The sequence below is a fragment of the Mastomys coucha genome, unplaced genomic scaffold, assembly GCF_008632895.1.
Source record: "Mastomys coucha isolate ucsf_1 unplaced genomic scaffold, UCSF_Mcou_1 pScaffold14, whole genome shotgun sequence".
Classification (NCBI taxonomy): domain Eukaryota; kingdom Metazoa; phylum Chordata; class Mammalia; order Rodentia; family Muridae; genus Mastomys; species Mastomys coucha.
The window spans coordinates 109673241-109684057 of record NW_022196896.1 but is presented as its reverse complement, the minus strand read 5'-3'; the positions used below and the strand labels follow the sequence as shown (position 1 = coordinate 109684057).

Below are 10817 nucleotides of genomic sequence, written 5' to 3'. Positions count from 1 at the left end.
ATATGGAGAGAGAGAGAGACAGATAGATAGATGAATTTGGAATTTTGCATGATTGAGTTTGTAGCAAAGAGAAAAATACAATATCTAATAAGTTAGTAATGGTAAGCACTCCATATTTTCTAAAAGATGTTATGTCTTTATAAGCGGTATAAAACTTCAGCGTATCTTTCATCTAAAATTTCCGTTTGGGTCTCCTGCAGTCCCACTAGTTTCTCTCTCTCTCTCTCCCTCTATCTCTCTCTCTCTCTCTCTCCCTCCCTCTCTCTCCCTCTCCCTCCCTCTCTCTCTCTCTTTCTCTCTCTCTCTCCCTCCCTCTCCCTCTCCCTCTCCCTCTCTCTCTCTCTCTCTCTCTCTCTCTCTCTCTCTCTCCCTCTCCCTCTCCCTCTCCCTCTCTCTCTCTCTCTCTCTCTCTCTCTCTCTCTCTCTCTCTCTCTCTCTCTGTCTCTCTCTTTGGTATCTCCCCTCACTACTTAATTTTGAGCAGTCTGGGTGATGATAAACAGCAGTAGCCAGGGATGTCTGCTAATGTCTTCCTAGGGTCAGAATGGTGGGCTCTGTTTTCTGATCACTCAGTAGGGTTGCTAAAAACCATTTTAGCTCCTGGTCCTCAGGCTCTTTTGAAAAGGAGCATGCTATTCATTGGCCAGTAGTTTTTCTTTTTCCCTGCTTAGGGGAACCCCAGGGTGAATGAGGAGAGACAGCACTGGTAAGATTTGCTGGGTCTTGGCACCTAGGCTAGGTGGAAAATGAGAGTCTGTTCCATTGCCCGACACACCTAAAACAGAGAAGTGAAAGTGAGCTAGGGGTCAAAGGGGGCGCACACACAATTTCTTTAGACCATGATTTCACATCTGACCTTTTCAGAGAGGGTCTGGTTCAGGGTTGGGCCCATTATCTCTGTGAAATCAGATAGAGCTTCACTCTGAAGTCAGCTGGGCTCCTCTCCTGATTACTGCAAGTGTGTGCCCTGATTACTCCTCAACCCTGACTCCTACTCCGTGAGTACAACTGTTTCTGCACCTTCCTTCCTACCTCTTTCTATCTCTTTTCCATCACACAAGATCCTTTGCTCTGAATTCTGTGAGGACAGTCTTACCTCCAGTCTGTTTCTAGTATTTACCACTGAGATGATAAAATCCAGTCTCAATATGAGAAGGTTAAATGCCTTTATATCTAATAAAATACATTTTGCTGAATCCAACTAAGAAATACACATGCATGAACAGCCTGTTCTTTCTACCTTTCTTGGCTTTTTTTTTTTTTTTTTTTTTTGAGTCAGGATTTCTCTGTGTAGCCCTGGCTGTCCTGGAACTCACTCTGTAGAACAGGCTGGCCTCGAACTCAGAAATCCACCTGCCTCTGCCTCCCAAGTGCTGGGATTAAAGGCTTGTGCCACCACTGCCCGGCTCTTTCTTCCTTTTGAAAAACTATGTATAGCGACTTAGTAAAGAAGATGAACCACAGAATGCAGGACCTAGACTTTGAAGAGGGCTAGAATAACTCAAAGTTCTCCAATGAAGATTAAGGGTAGGGAAACAAGATAATCACCACTCACAAAAAATTGTTACCCCGGTATTTTTCTTTTAAAAATTATTGAAGAGAATACTTGTATATAGAACTCTTTAATTCCTTTTTGAGGTTCTCTGCTCACTAGTTTCTGCTAATTCTAGGACAGGGTATGTGCTTGCTGGATTGTACCTGCTCCATGCTTATGTGGCCCTACAAGTAGCCGATCTTATGGTCATCCCTGTCTGTTGATGGCAAACTGAGGTTTGAGGAGTTAAATCGGTTTCCAAGGTCATGAAGGGAATTTAAGCTCAGCCACGGTGAAGTAGGGCTATCCATCAGAAGTGAAGCTATTCATAAACAAGCTACCTTGGGTTCTTTCTGGACCATGCTGGACAGTTTTGCTACCTTTGATAATTGCTTGATCAGAGAGGATAAAAACAAGAAGATATAGAAATGAAATATTTGTATGTGTGTGTGTGTTTGTAAGAGTTATATGGTGTCTTTCTCTTCTTTGTAGTAAGATTAACTAAAACATAAACAGCAGGGGATGCTGTAAGAGCTGCAGATATCCAGCCAGAACAGTTGAAGTAAAACCCAACTAATCTACACAAGGCATCATGGGAAAAGATCTGGTACTATGAAGCATCACTGGCCATCCCGATGTCAACCAGACTCTGTGAGACTTTCTAGAACGTGGGCAATTGAATGCGGGGGTCTTGGACACCTAAGTGAAATAACATATAATGAAGGCTGCACTGGGAAGGCATTTGAAAAATCATATGCCTCCAGGGCACAGAGAGATGGGCGTGTGACTGAGCTGAGCCAAATGGAACCAATTAATGTTGCCTTGCTTGGGAATAGGGTTTGTTTACTAATGCCATTCTCTGGTGGGAAGTCCAGTTTCTTTATCTTTCTTGTTTGTAATTTAATTTGCTAATTGGTTTCTTTTTTTTTTTTTTAAGTTTGTGGGAACTTCAGGTTAAACTGCTGAAATCCAGATTTTATGAGCCTGCTGCCTGCAACTAAGGAAATGTAAAAGTTGTTTTAAATTTACATGCTAACTGTGCACCTGTTTTCAATTTGCTGCTTTGAAAAGATGTTACTCTTTGGAATAAGTTCAGGAAGCCAGGGTTGTATTTGAAGCGGAAGAGGGGAGGCAGCAGGCCTCGAGATGCCTAAATCCACTTTAACAAGTCACAGAACTGGGAGTGGGGTAGGGTAGGGGGGTGGGAGGTGGGGAGCAGGGGCTCTCGCACTTCCCCTCTGTTGCAATCAGTAGGGGATTTTATCGGGGAATGTGCACCCGCCTTTCTTATACCCATCTTTGTGGCTGCAAATAGAGCAAACTCCACTAATACCATAAAAATAACACATCCTAATGATTCTAAATCATAGATGTGTGAGTCCTGTTCCCAGTCAGCATGGGATTAAATGTGGAGGACAGGCACCATAATGAATAAGAGCCTTATATGTTTTAGAAGAAACTTTCATTTGTTTAAAACCAGTGCAGTTCAAGAGAGGAGCAGTGTGGCCCAGGATGGGATGTGTAAGAACCTCTTCCCCACATGTCATGGTGTTGAGTCTGTTTCCCACCCTATATTTTACTCTTTTGGTCCACTTTTTAAAGGTGGCTTATATGTGGATGTCTTTATCAATTTTTTTTCCTGTTTCTTGGAAATATAGTAGTCTTGTTTATGGAAACCTGGGATGGTTTTATTTACAAGTTAATTGGATCATTAACAAGAGTAACCTTGTTTAAAAAAATTATATTTGACAAGAAAAAAAAAGAACCTTTCCTAATTAGTGACTTGGTGTTAATAACCAACTCCTTGTTTATTCAGTGTCTGCTCAAGCTTTAGGCTATGGGACATATGAAAATCAATGAACAAAGCCTACTTTAGACTGGGGGTAAATATGTAGTGGACCTACTATGTGGATTGGTTAGCTTTGAGTAATGTTTACAAGCATGCCCTGGTTTTTTTGTTTGTTTGGTTTTTTGTTTTTTTTTTTGGTTTGTTTGTTTTCTTGGTGTGTTTCAAATCAGTCTTAAAATTGGTTACTTACGTCAACCATCCTTTACTGTGCCAGAAGCCTTTAGTCTGGACAAACCTCCAGGAGGCAGCTGGAGCAGTTCAATAAGGCATCTGTGGTCTGCTTCAAGATGGCCACTTCAAGAACTAGTGGTGTTTTAGAGTAATAGTTGCCTTTCAAAATGACTTTCCATGGCTGTGAATTGGTGCTGATGTTGGTGAGGACCTGAGATGGGATATCTTGGTCAATCTCTTTGTATGCTTGTTTTGGGGACTGTTTGAGTTTTATCATAACATGGTAACTGGATTTCCAGCTCACTGGTTGCACTAGAAGGGACCTAGATACCCTCTCTAATAGGTGTATCAAATCAATTACAACTCAATTGACCTCTTTCCCCTTTAGTTTAGTTTAGTTTAGTACCCATGGTATTTCTCACAGTGTTTCTTATCTTGTATTGCTTTTTTGTTATCATTTAATACACTTTCAGTGAGTATACATTTTAGTTCTTGGTTAAGGGTAAGAAGCATTTTAGGATTTATAATGGGAGTATTTGTAACACAGAAAAAATATGTAAAGCATACATGTAGTATTTCGGTTTCATGGGAGCTGGGGAGGTGACTGAGGTGAAAAGCATCCATGAAGGCTCAACTGAAAGGACCACTAATGTAAGAAAATTTGAGAATGTTCTTTACATAACTTTGAAGACAGGTTCTTCTGTTTCTCTTCCATAGTGATTCCAACCCAACTCCAGGAGTCAAACACCACTATCCGTTCTTTTACACCTGTGGTTCTTCCTCTTCCCCTTCTATAGCAGCTTTTCAGCTGGCTGTAAGAAGCTTGCTCCTCTTCCTAACTTACCTGATAGTAACATCCTGGGACTCCATGTCACATACCTACAAAATGCCCACAATCAACATTCCATAGCCTGAGTTAACATGGGAGGAGGGACAGTGAACTTTGGGTGTCTTCCTGAAGTAGTCGCAGAGCAAAAGGATCAAGTTCAAATACATGTGTGTTCAGTGTAGGAAGCACTGGAACCAATGAAGGAACTGGATGTGTAAAAAAAAAAAAAAAAAAAAAAAAACAATGGAAAGGATGTTGTGACTTCAGATGCAAGGGGAGTGTGACCCTTAGCAAAAGACTCGCAAATATAGGGACTAAAACAATACACACACAAACAAAACTTTACCTTCCCTAACTCAGAGCTAAGTTACTCCAAGTGCCTGGCTGCTGAGGTGGGAATCTGTCCCCTCATTTCCCCATCTATTGCTTGAGGACTCCACAGGTGTGAATTCTGTGAAATCTCCTTCCCATGGCTTTGGAAGGAGTCTTAGGCCCGCAGGCAAGGGCATCAATAGTGTTGGCTCTGCGATGCCTTTGTGCTCTGTCATTAAAACGATCTTCGAAAAGAGGATGGATGACCTCTGTTTGGAAAGGGACGACTCTCTATGTCAGTATCCCTGGTTGAAGTTCTGCTTTAGGAAAGCAGGAAGAACATCTGTCCTGTGTTCAACCTAGTGTGTGCCTCAAGGAGGTGGCTGACTCAAGGAAGTAAGAGGATTAATGAATTTGGTTTAAAACCCAGCATGGGAATTTAAGAGGTGTGCTTTTTATTGTGTTAATTCAAGGGAGATACAGGGGTTGGTAATAAAACCTGACAGGTGTTATGTATTCTTGGCCTTTATAACCTCTTAGAAATAAACCAACTAACCACAGAGTAATGCTGTTGTTGGCAGCCTGTGCTGCATATTGAACCATTTTTATTTTTTTGTGACTGTGTAGCTTAGAACTTATACCTACTAAGTTCATACCTCCTCAGGCCAGCCTAATTCCACTGGCATCTCCTCTTGAATATTTAGGTTTAGTTAGATTCATGAGAAGTGAAAACAAGCAATATCGAAGGATGATGACGCAATAAAATATCTTTGCTTAGATAAGTGTGCAACTTTGGAGGGTCTGCCTCCCCTTTCTGTTCCAAGATTAACTCTGCCCACCACCTTTGACACGTGTTTTAAAATTCTAGATGCTAGTACATGGTAATGTTGCTGTATTTGGAGAAATAGGTGGAAAAGAGGGAATGAAATTACAGAAAGGTCATTCACAAGGATCCTAATCCAACATGACTACTCTCCTCACAAAAAGAACATTTGGACACAGAGCTAGATACAGAGGGAAGATAATGTGCAAATACACAGAAAAAAAAATGGACATGGATTTGGACCAATGCAGCTACAAGCAGATACATTAGGAATTTCTGACGGACAGTAGGGGAGGCTTGTTAGCTGGAGCCATCAGTGAGTATGTATGGTCCTGCTGACACCTGCTTTCCTACTTCAAACTTCTAGACTCAATAGACGAGAAGGTATTGCTTAAACCAACCAGTTGCTGGTATTCTGTTGTATAAGGTCTTCCCACCCCACCCCCCCTTTTTTTTTGCCAAAAAACTTTTTCAAATAATTGTTTTCCAGGCTTCTGACTTCCTGTGCCCTTCCTGTCACCTGCTGCACCTGCCAATATTTTATGTGTGCTTTGAGTTCTTCCTGCACATCCGACACTCACTTCGTTCGGAGGAAGTCAGAAAGCTCCCTCCTAAGATGGCACATACTTCCTCATTTACTCACTGCTGTGGTAGTTTAAGCTCTTGGCTGACATAATGGCGGCTGTTACTGTTGCTACAGTTAAGAAAGACCAGCTACAAGGCAGCCTGCTCCTTATGCATGCTTCTCTGTACTACAACAGAACCTGCTTTGTCAGAGGGAATTTGTGAGGTTTCAGTGGACTTAAACATGTTGTAGCCATTGCTTGGATCCCATGGCATAGGGTCTTCGGCACCATCCAGTGCCTTTCTGTATTTGTTTGTAAATCTGAAGCGAACACGTTGTCAAGGTGGTTTCTAAATGGAGTTATGCAACAAAGAAATGGAAGAGAGGAAGTGGGAGGGGAATGGCGTGACCTGGATGGTGTTTGCATGGAGACATTGTTTTAACATTATGATTGCACTCTTCCTGAACCGCATGTTTATTCACTTACTTATTAAACATTCATTTGGTCATGATCATGAGCTATTTTATTAGGGACTGGAGAGATGAAAAAGAGCCAGTGGGTAAACAGAACTGTGGGGTGTTCTCGCCATGAAAATAGGAAGTATTGTGTCTGCTAACAATCCAGCTAAAAGTTAAGGAAGAAGCTGGCTCTGCTTGAGCCACAAGGCGAGAGAAGGCAGAGATGTAATAAATGTCTTGGTAATTGAGAAGACTGTCAGCAAAAAAGTAGAGTTGCTGTTTCTGAAAATGTGAGCAACTTTTACTTTTAAAAGCAGAAGCTCCTCTAAAGGCCCCAGGCCTAGCAATTAAATCCTCTATAGATGACTTTGCAGGACCATGCCCTCTACTGGGTCCCCATCAGAGTGAACTCTGTGGCTTACCAACGTGCTGGCATGTTACCTTCCTGACCGCTTGAAGCCCAAGGACAAAATGATTTTTGGTTTCCTTCCAAACTGCCAGAACGATGCTCATTCCTGCATAGCCTGGTCCACAAGTCTCACCTAGCACAAATGAAATAGAAGAAACCCCAGATGTATGTGACTAGAAATGGACTCCTGTTTAGAGCACTGGTGGACAGGCGCTGTGTGTTCTGATGAGCAGGGTGTTCACAGTGACCATGAGGCAAAGCCTTTGAAATCTGGATGGGAAAGAGCCCTTGAGGCTCTTCTTGGGAACCGAAACCAAGTCCTTTGGGGAAATGTGAGAAGGTGTCTGGATATTAAGCTCATAATATTTGGTCTGATCTCTAAAGCTTGCATTGTTTTGTGTCCTTTTCATTTTTTTTTTAAATATGTTTATTCAGATTTGTCCTGATTCCCTGCCCAGAGCCCTCACTTTTTTGAGCGGAAGACAAGCATACTATGTCTTTTCTCCCTGTGCCCTTGCTTTGATTGGGGTTTCAAAGGCAGCCTTTTATTTTATGAAATTCTCCTCTACCAAAGAGTGACGTGGATGGGAATCTATATCCATGCTTCAGGTGCTTCTATCACAAATAACTTTCGTGGCACTAGCATGAAATCCATGTGCACTGGCTTCTTAAAGGATAGAAAATACAAATTAACAAAAAGAAATGAGAGAAAAAAAACCTACAAGCAGTCCAGCAGCCCAGGAATAGCTTATATTTATGTTTGCATCTGAGCTTCGAGACATTTCTAAGTAGTTGTCCAGAAGAGAAATGATGAAGACTTCTGGGTATGTCTCTGTGTGTGTTACATATGTATGTATGTTGAGCATGTGTGTGTATAAGTGTGTGTCTACATATGTGTCTATGTGTATGTGTATGTATATGTTTCTATGAGTCTCGATGTGTAAGTTTCTATGTGTACATATGTGTATTTGTATGTGCATGTGTATGTTTGTCTGCATCTCTGTGTGTGTATCTGTATACATTTCCAATAATTCTCTAACAAAAGCAGAGCAGATACATTTTTAGGCATTCTCATGTCAGAGCCCAGAATTTCTCAATATCCTGATACTTTTCTCCACATGGTGGTCATTTTATACCTATAGTAGTAACGGACACACACACATACACACACACACACACACACACACATACACATGCACACACACACATGCACATGCACACACACATGTAAATATCTTAATTTTTAAAGAAATGTTTTATGAGAAGTCAACAAAGACTCAGAGAAGAATACAGACCCTAACCACAGTCATCTATTTTGATGCGCTAGTATTGTGGGAGTTCTAATGCCTTCTATTTCATACTATAATTGCATTAGCACCACAAGATCAGGTCTGTTAGGCAGTTCAAAAGGACAAAGTGACAGTCTCTTCGTCTTCTTTAGGTAGAGGTAGCAGAAGAGACCTAGGAGGGCATGCTGGTTAAGAACCGAGATTGCCATCATCTATACAGGATGTACATTTCAGCCACGCATGGCCTCAAATGTTATCTCACTTCTTTGGGATTCACTTTCTTTTTCTGGAATGAAGGAGTTTCCCAGAGTCACCTGGAAAGTGCTTCTTAGTACTGTGTAAGCTCCCCAGAGGGTTGTAGGTCTACATTTCTACGTTAACTTATGAAGGAAGCTAGGGCTAATGTCTGTGGGAAAAGGTGGTGGAGGAGGGAGGGTTGCTGGCCATACCATATATGGGTTGGCATCCAGGGAGATATGAGTATCTAGCTGAATAAACTTAGATTTTGAGGAATTGATAGAGGATACTGATGTACATTTCAGGACATTTACTGTGTATGTTCCAAACATTCTTAGATGTACTTTGTTTTTTAACTTATTAAAAATAAGAGTTTTGCTGGTTTCTACCTAGGATGTGGAGAGAAGGACAAAGTATTGCTTTCTTTGTATTAATAAGAAAAAGTCTACGAATTAGTAAATAATAACTTCTCTTAGACACATTGACCATCCTCTACTCCATAAAGACGTTTTGATGATGAAGACTGAAGATGTACTAGTTTATGGTTCTGACAATCAGTTGTTAGGAATCCATTTCATATCATGTCCCTTTAGTAGTAATAATAAGAATAGTTCTAGGTTGTCACCTATGGCCTATGTCAGGGCTAGCCACAGGTTCCTGGGTTTAATAATGGTGACAGATAGGAGTTTCATCTTGTTAGTTGCTTCTATGACGTTTGAGCCACTGTCACACCAGCTGGCGTGTCTTGTCAGTCACTACTGTCACGGAGTTAACAGATGCATATGATTGATGGCTAGTTTTCCTCTCCAACTTGTGCACAGCACCTTCCAGCAGCATGAAAGCTAGTCAGTAGGGATGAAACTTCCAGGTGAGTACTAACTTGATTTCTTCATGTTCTGTAACAGAAGTATGTGGTGTATGCAGCCGTAGGGTCTTTCTGTCAAGTTGTATAGGGCAGTCAAGTATATTGAAAATAGCCTGTAATGTATGGGGATCAGCTGGTCTACTCTGGCCAACAACTATAAAAAAAGTGACCCATTGTTAGATCTGAGATTTTTTAAAATTTATTAACCTGTGACACCTAGTGAGGGCTTTGTAGCCCGATTATAGGGAAACTGTTTAAACTCTTTCTCTTTATGATCTTTAATTTTTCCCCCTTCTCTTTCTCCCTCTTGCTCTGGCCCTGCTTGCTCCTCCTCCCTCTGCCCCTCCATGCTTGCTCCAGCCCATAGGTCTTTTTTATTTGTTTCTCATTCTGGATGGTTGTGAGCCACCATGTGGTTGCTGGGATTTGAACTCATGACCTCCAGAAGAGCAGTCAGTGCTCTTAACTGCTGAGCCATTTCACCAGCTTGATCTTTAAATTTTTTAAAGAATTCTACCTGTTATTATTTGCAGTACCTCTGCCTAGCTGTAATTTATAAAGGGTAAGCTCAGGTTATTCAGCTGGGAAAGGATGCTCCTGAAAGGTGCCACGTCCACTTTAGGGCATTGCATTAAGATGCAAGTCATAACACAATGTCTCTTTGTGGAGGTGGTTGCTCTGTCACTGGAAGGTAATGTCTTCCAGGTTCTGTAGACATTACAGGTTTGCTTTGTAGATACATCGGGGGAGATTTTTAAAGACAATGGAAAGATCTTGACTTTCATCCCATTTGAATGACAGGTCTAAAAATTGTAGGTTTTGCTAAATGATGACTTTAGATTTATTGCTTCATGTGTATTTACAGTCTTGATTCTCTTGTAAGACTGACTTCCTTTCTTCTTCTTGCCCACCCTCCGTCCCTCCCTGTTTCCCACCCTCCATCCCTCCCTGTTGCCCACCCTCCATCCCTCCCTGTTTCCTTTCCACCTTCTCTCTTTCCTGCAACTTTGTTTGCCCGCGGCATTATTCAAATTAGCATTGTGCATTGATATTTATTATAGTTTATTGATTATTTTTATTGGTTCTCAAATTCCCCAGTGTTAGCTAATGAGAACTGCTTTAGTTGACTTCCAGGGCTCCCTTGAAGTTGTTCATCTTTTTATAAGTACTTTTGTTACTTAAATTTTGGAGTCCCTTAATGGTCATGCTCTGATACAGAGTAAAACAGCATATCCTTTCAGGATCCTTGGTCTCATTACTGAAAGAATTTAAGAATGGATTCAATTGGAAACATAAAGACAATTTTAATATATTTTAAAAGAAATCAATGAAGCCTTGAAAGCTGTAAACTTCAGCAGCCAACTAGAGGAGGAAAATAGAGGAGAGGAGGGAAAAAAAATGCGGCATTGGAGAACAGGGGAAGGGGGTGTATGTGGGGTGGTGAAGGAGGCAGATACATGGTGTGGTGTGGCGGG

At 41.3% G+C, this 10817-nt stretch overlaps 1 protein-coding gene and 1 pseudogene across 2 annotated transcripts in view; one reads left to right on the top strand and one right to left on the bottom strand.

Annotated features, from left to right (window-relative positions):
• LOC116088924 overlaps positions 1 to 4424 on the bottom strand; it is a 22735-nt pseudogene extending 18311 nt beyond the window's left edge. The window contains exon 1 of the transcript XR_004118077.1: positions 4399 to 4424. The product of XR_004118077.1 is annotated as an argininosuccinate synthase pseudogene (transcript). The remainder of the gene's footprint in view (positions 1 to 4398) is intronic.
• Pid1 (phosphotyrosine interaction domain containing 1) overlaps positions 1 to 10817 on the top strand; it is a 227047-nt gene that overhangs the window by 92044 nt on the left and 124186 nt on the right. The gene's annotated exons all lie outside the window — the stretch shown is intronic.